The 7,247-nt window shown below is 35.5% G+C and overlaps 1 pseudogene; it reads right to left on the bottom strand.

Annotated features, from left to right (window-relative positions):
* Nucleotides 1-1,222: 1,222 nt before the first annotated feature.
* LOC123234054 lies at nt 1,223-1,709 on the bottom strand (annotated as a pseudogene).
* Nucleotides 1,710-7,247: the final 5,538 nt, after the last annotated feature.

A 7,247-nucleotide genomic window follows, 5' to 3' on the forward strand; every position in this document is an offset into this window, starting at 1 on the left:
CTGTCAATTTCTCAGTGAGATATCTCACATTTCCTTCTATTTTATCAGTCTTTTGACTTTGCTTTATTTGTTCTTGTTGTCTTGAGACATCATTGGCTTCTACTTGCCCAATTCTTGTCTTTAGAGACGGGTTTTCTGCTATATTCTTTTGATTTTTACTTTTTGATTTGGTCTATCCTGTTTTCCAGCTGTTTGATTTTGGTATCCAATTTGCTCATCAAATCTTTTGATTTGGTGGCATCTTTTTCTAATTGCCCAATTCTAGCCTTTAGAGACTGGTTTTCAGCTACAATCTTTTGGTTTTCCTTTTGAATCTGTTCTGTTTGGTTCTTCAAGGCTTCCAGCTGGTCATTTCTGGTCTTCAATTTGCTCATCAATCATTTGATTTCTTTTTTTTTCTTTTTTTTTTAGGAAGACTCAACATTTATTAAGTACCTTTAGTGTGAAAGGCACAGTGCTGAGCACTGTGCCAAGAAACAAACATTGACACAGACAAACATTCTGCCCTTGAAGACTTAAAGCCTAACATGGGTTGATGTAATACAAAAAAAAAAACAATGTAAAACAAAGGAACAATCACCTCTATTCTTTGCTATTTCAAGTCTTACCCAGTTGTCATTCCCACCCACCCCTAAAAAAATTACCATTGGTTTTCAATTATGCCATCCTTTTAAGGAACAGGTATTTTAATCAATTAATTAATTCTTTATAGAGGATTAACTGAACCCAAATAAATAAGGGAAATCACTACATTAATACTTTTTTGAAAAGGTAAAAGTTTTACTTTTCCTTTGATGAGATATTTCTGTCATAATTAATTCTTCAGAGATAGGGGAAACCATTTTATTGTTATTTTTGAAATGGAAAGGGCAACCTCTGAAGGTGATGAATTCATTGGATTTTCTAAAAACTTTAAAATGGGGGCTACTTTTACTTTGTATCCCTAATTCCCCAACCCCAATTTGCCTGGGAACCTAGGCTGTAACTGTTTTTAGTCATAGTACTAATAGCCAAGACCCCCTAGAAATGTCCAGCTGTGCTTTCTTTCAATGACACATTTCCTTAAGTAGATGATGAAAGTTATAACATTCAACCACGTCCTCAGGAACTTTTCCTACATGGGAAAAGCTTCATATAGTATGAGACTTGGTTTTGCTCAAGCCTCTTCCTTTCCAAGACAGAAAATACAAAACCAAGGGATGGATTGGAATGATTTTTTATATTAAGATGAAAACAGTGAAACTTGGAGCTGGATCACTTGGCCCTTTCTCTTCTTACTTCCTCCCAGTTCAAAATGCTTACACCTTATAATGGCAAGCAGCCTTTTTGTTCTGCAGCTGAATTCCAAACATTCAAGCCTCAATACAACCTTTTTTGTGGTGTTTGTCTTTTTCCTAAAAATTGGTTTGGTCTGGCCACCATAGCCACCTATCATAGAGCCTTCTCCCCTGTGCAAAAGGGCAATCTCTGCCTCTTCTGTACTGTGTCACTCTGTGAGGCTGATGCTTGCTGCACTTTTTGCAGAAAGTCATGTGGAATTTGGGGATGTTCACCAAAGGGCAGCACTGCGCTTCCAGCAGGACTTCTCTGATGTCCAGGCTGCTGGGGTCCCTAGGCCAAGGGCTCATAAGAGAACGCTCAGTTGAGGACAATGGCAAGCTGAAGAAGATGACCGCCTTCAAAGGATGACAGCAGAATACTAAATTCATTTGATTTCTGAGCCTCACTTTCTAATTGCAAAATTCTGCCTTTTAAACCCTTATTTTCTTGCCAGTTCTCTACCATCTTTCTCATGATCTCAGATTTGAACTCTTCAACAGCTTGTGACCGGTTTCCATTTTTGGGGGGACGGTTTCGATATGATTACTTGTTTGTTCTCCTCTGCTGTTTGCTCTGTTGTCAGGATTTTTTCTGTGTGAAAGTTGTCAAATGTTAAAGATTTCTTCTTGTTCTTTCTCTTCTGGAGTTCCTGAGACTGGCTTGCCATTGTTAGCCCAGCACCCTCTGAGCTTTATCCTCACTCCCAGGGTCTGTTTGCGCTCTTTAGCCTCCTGAGGTCTCAGGTCTAGTTGTTCTCAGGGTCAAGCCTCCTGGTGGTCCCCTTGCTTGTTCCTTTGCCCAAAGCTCCTTTAACAGTCTCAGGGTGCCGCTTCCATAGTTATGCACCCCTTTGCACTGGGTCCTCCCACACAATCCGCGCCTGCTATCAGAATCCGCATCTGCAGTTGCAATAGAGCCTGAGCTCAGGGTCTGTGTTCAAAGTTCACATGTTCTTTAGCCTCTTGGGGTCTTAAGCCTTTCTCCTCTCAGGAACAGGTCCTGGTGACCCCAGGTAGCTGCCAAGGACTTAATGGGTGCCCTAAATTTGCTCTAACTCTTGTGCACTGGCTTTGGCCCTATAGGTGGTGTGGGTGAGGGAGGGGGTTGCTCAGCTTGCGTTTTAGTAGAGCTATTTCATCCTCTTATAGCATGGAATTGTCCCGATTTCATACCTTCAATGCTGTACCCTGTTGTGGGGTCCCTTCGTTCATCTGGATTTGTTTTTATGTCCCCTTGAGGAGTCCTATATGTTTTGGTTAGGAAAGGTTAAGCAGCTGCTTTTTACTCTGTTGCCATCTTAACCTGGAAGCCTCTCTAGGATTTTTTAAGTAGACCATAATATCATCTGCAAAGAGTGATAGCTTAGTCTCCTAATTGCCTATTTTGATACCTTCAATTTCTTTTTCTTCTCTAATTGCTACTGCTAGTGTTTCTAGTACTATGTTAAATAATAGAGGTGATAATGGGCATCCTTGTTTCACTCCTGATCTTATTGGGAAGGCTTCTAATTTATCCCCATTGCATATGATGCTTGTTGATGGTTTTAGGTATATACTGTTTATTATTTTTAGGAAAGGTCCTTCTATTCCTATACTTTTCGGTGTTTTCAATAGGAATGGATGCTATATTTTGTAAAAGGCTTTTTCAGCCTCTATTGAGATAATCATGTGGTTTTTGTTTGTTAGACTGTTGATATGGTCAATTATGTGGATGTTTTTCCTAATGTTGAACCATCCTTGCATTCCTGGTATAAATCCCACCTGATCATGGTGGATGATCTTCTTAATTATTTGCTGGAGTCTCTCTGCTAGTATTCTATTAAAATTTTTGCAAGATGTTCATTAGGGAGATTGGTCTGTAGTTTTCTTTCTATGTTTTTGATCTACCTGGCTTTGGAATCTGTACCATATTTGTGTCATAGAAGGAATTTGGTAGGACTCCTTCTTTGCTTATCATATCAAATAATTTGTATAGTATTGCTCTTTGAATGTCTGATAGAATTCACTTGTGAATGCATCAGCCCTGGCGATTTTTTCTTAGGGAGTTCTTTGATAGCTTGTTCAATTTCTTTTTCTGATATGGGATTATTTAGGTATTCTATTTCTTCTGCTGTTAATCTAGGTAATTTGTATTTTTGTAAATATTCATCCATATCTCCTAGATTGCTATATTTATTGCCATATAACTGGGCAAAATAGTTTTTAATGATTGCCTTAACTTCCCCTTCATTAGAGGTAAGGTCTCCCTTTTCATCTTTGATGCTGTCAATTTGGTTTTCTTCTTTCCTTTTTTTTATTAGATTGACCAGTACTTTGTCCATTTCATCTGTTTTTTCAAAATACCAGCTTCTAGTCTTATTTATTAATTCAATAGTTCTTTTACTTTCAATTTTATTAATTTCTCCCTTGATTTTTAATATTTTATCAATTAACATTTAATAAGTACCTTGTTCTGCCAGGCATTTTGCCAAGTACTAGGGATACAAAAAGAGACAAAATTCACTCTCTGTCCTCAAGGAACTTACAATATAAAGGGGGAAATTACAGATATGTAGCAAGCCATATACAAATAAATATGAAGATAGGACACTAGTATTAAGAGGGATTTAGAAAGGCTTCCTATAAAAGATGGGGATTTAATTCGGCTTTAAAAAATATGAGTAAGTCAGTAAGAGAAGTTGAGGAGGGAGCGCATTGCAGGAATGGGGTGGAAGGACTGCCAAAGAAAATGGCCTGAGGCAAAAATATTCTCTTATTCAACAGCCAGGTGCCAGTGTCACTGTATTGAAAAGTATATCACAGAGAGTAAATTGTAAAAATAAAACAAAACAAAACAAAACAAAACAAAACAAAACTGGAAAGTTAGGAAAGGGCTAGGTTTTGAAGGGCCTTTAAAGCTAAACAGCCTCTTTTGATACCCGACCCAATAGGAAGTCAATGGAATTTATTGAGTAGGATAAAGAAATCATCATAACTATGCTTTAGGAAAATCACTTTGGTTGATAAATGGAAAATTAATTGGAGTGGGGACAGATCTGAAGGAGATAGACTCACCAACACACTCAATAATGCTCTCAAAAAGATGAGGAGTGAAACAAAGATCCCTATTATCACTATTGCTATTTAATATTGTGTTAGAAGCGTTAGCTGTATCAATAAAAAATGAAGGAATTGAAGGAATTTGAATAGACAACAAGGAAATAAATCTATCACTTTTTGCTGATAATATGATGGTCTTAGATAACTCTAGAAAATCAACAAAAAACTAATTAAAAATAATTAACAACTTTAGCAAAGTTACAGAATATAAAATAAACCAATGAAAATCATCAGCATTTCTCTATATTACCAATAAAGCCCAACAGCAAAAGATAGAGAAATCCTACTCAAAATAACTGCAGTCAATATAAAATACCAGGGAATCTACCTGCCAAGACAAACCTAGGAACTACAAGATCATAACTACAAAACATTTTTCATTTTAATAACATTAGATCTAAACAACTAGAAAAACATTAATTGCTTATGGTCAGGTTGAGTCAACATAATAAAAGTAACAATTCTTCCTAAATTAATTTACTTATTCAGCACAATACCAATCAAACAACTCATAAATATTTCATAGAGCTAGAAAAAATAATTTTAAAAAATATGAAGGAAGGTGGCTTAGCTGTACTAGATCTCAAACTATATTATAAAGTAACAACCATCAAAACAATCTAGTACTGGCTAAGAAATAGAGGAGAGCCAATAAAATAATTTAAGTATGCAATACATGATGGAAATGACCATAGTAAATGGTGTTTGGCAAACCCCAAATCCCAAGCTTTGGAAGATTTCAATAATTGAAAAAACTGTTAGGAAAACTCGAAAACAGCATGGAAGAAATTAGGTACAGACCAACCCCTAATAATAAAGTCAAAATTGACACATGATTTCAAAATAAAGGGTGATACAATGAGTAAATTAGAGAGGCAAAAAAAAGTTTACTTATCAAACATATGAAAATGAGAAGAATGTAGGTCAAAACAAAGCATAGGAATATTATGAGATACAAAAATGATAATTTTGACTACATTAAATTTAAAAGTCTCTGCCCAAACAAAGCAATCAATCAAGATTAAAAGGCAAAGAACAAACTGGGGAGGGGGGTGGATTTGTAGCCAGTTTCTCTGACAAAGGCTTCATTTCTCAAATATATAGAAACTGAGTCAAATATATAGGAATACAAGGTATTTCCTAATTGACAAATGATAAAAGAAGATGAACAGGTAAGTCTCAGATGAAGAAATTAAAACTATCATTAGTCATATGAAAAAATGTTGTTCTATATCATGATTAATTAAAGAAATCAAAATGAAAACAATTCTAAAGTACCATCTCATAACCACCATACAGATTAATATGAAAAGAAAACAGAAAATGATAAATGTTTGATGGATAAGGAAAATCAGGACACTAATACACTGTTGGTGGAACTACAAACTAAAACATCCATTCTGAAGAGCAAACTGTTCATACCCTTTGATCTAGCAATATGACTACCAAGTCTATATCCCAAAGAGATTAAAAACAAGGACAAAGAACCTATTTATACATAAATATTTATAGAAGTCCTTATCCATCAGTTATGGTAGGTTTACAAGTTGTGCTTTATGATTGTAATGGACTACTATTGCAGCACAAGAAAGATTAAACAAGATGGTCATAAAAAAGCCCAAAAAACCTGGAAAGACTTATATGAAGTGATATTATGAGTGGAACAAGGAGAATATTGTCCAGAGTAACAACAATAATGAGTGATGATCAGTTGTAAATGACTTAATTATTATCAACAAGGCAAGGATATAGGATGTCTCCTAGACACTCATGACCAAAAGAGGATATCTACCATCATAGCAGGAATAAAAGGAGTCTGAAGGCTAATTGAAACATACCATTCTTTACTTTATTTCCTCCAGAAACTCTTCTATACCATAAACATATCTTGGAAATATGTATTGTATGATAATATTTGTACAACCTCAATCATATTACCTGCCTTCTTGGGGAGAGGTGGAAGAAAGAGAAATAAAATATCAGAAAATGAATATTTAAAAACTCTTTTGACATGTTAAAAAAAAACTATTACAGTAGTCCAGGCTTGGGAAAATAATAACTGCAATAGAGTGGTGACTATGTCAGAGGGGAGAAAGTGGTATATCTGAGAATGTTACATGCTTGTGTAACTGCTTGGATTTGGGGATGTAAAAATTAGTACAGAGGAATTATAAGAGAACAGGGATTAGATTTAAACAGGATGGGTAAGTGTGGATCTGGATTTTTAAGCAACATCCATATTGATAAGATGAGAGATCCAATATAGTATAAGCACCAAAATACCAACGTTATATAAAGAATCTCATTTGACTCCCCCAAAAGTTCTGTGAAATTACTATTTTAGCCCCATATTACTGAGGTTCAGAGATATTTACTGACTTGTCTGTGGTCACACAATTCATATTAACTGGAGATAGGATTTAAGCTCAATTATCCCTTGTCTTCAAGTCTTCAACTATTGAAATCTCCCTAAACTGTTTTGCTATCTCTCTATGCAATAGTGGGTTAATGTATCTTTTCCTATTGGAATGACAACCAGACATTTGAGAAAGAAAATGTCATTGTGCTATCTATAGGCCCTGAAGAATTATACCTGCCTCTAGCAGTGATGGGGATCAGAAAAAGTCCTTCTTTCATATGCTTTACAGTATGTTCTCTAATTCTTTCTGCCCACACATGGGACACACATATACACTAACAGCTGTGGTGATAACAATAATGTTATGCATTTATATAATGTTTTGTGTTTTTTTAAGTGCTTTCACATCTGCTCTCCCATTTCATTTTATCTTCACAATAACCTAAAAAAGGTAAGGAAGGCATTATCAC

The sequence above is a fragment of the Gracilinanus agilis genome, chromosome 2, assembly GCF_016433145.1.
Source record: "Gracilinanus agilis isolate LMUSP501 chromosome 2, AgileGrace, whole genome shotgun sequence".
NCBI classification, from domain to species: Eukaryota; Metazoa; Chordata; class Mammalia; order Didelphimorphia; family Didelphidae; genus Gracilinanus; species Gracilinanus agilis.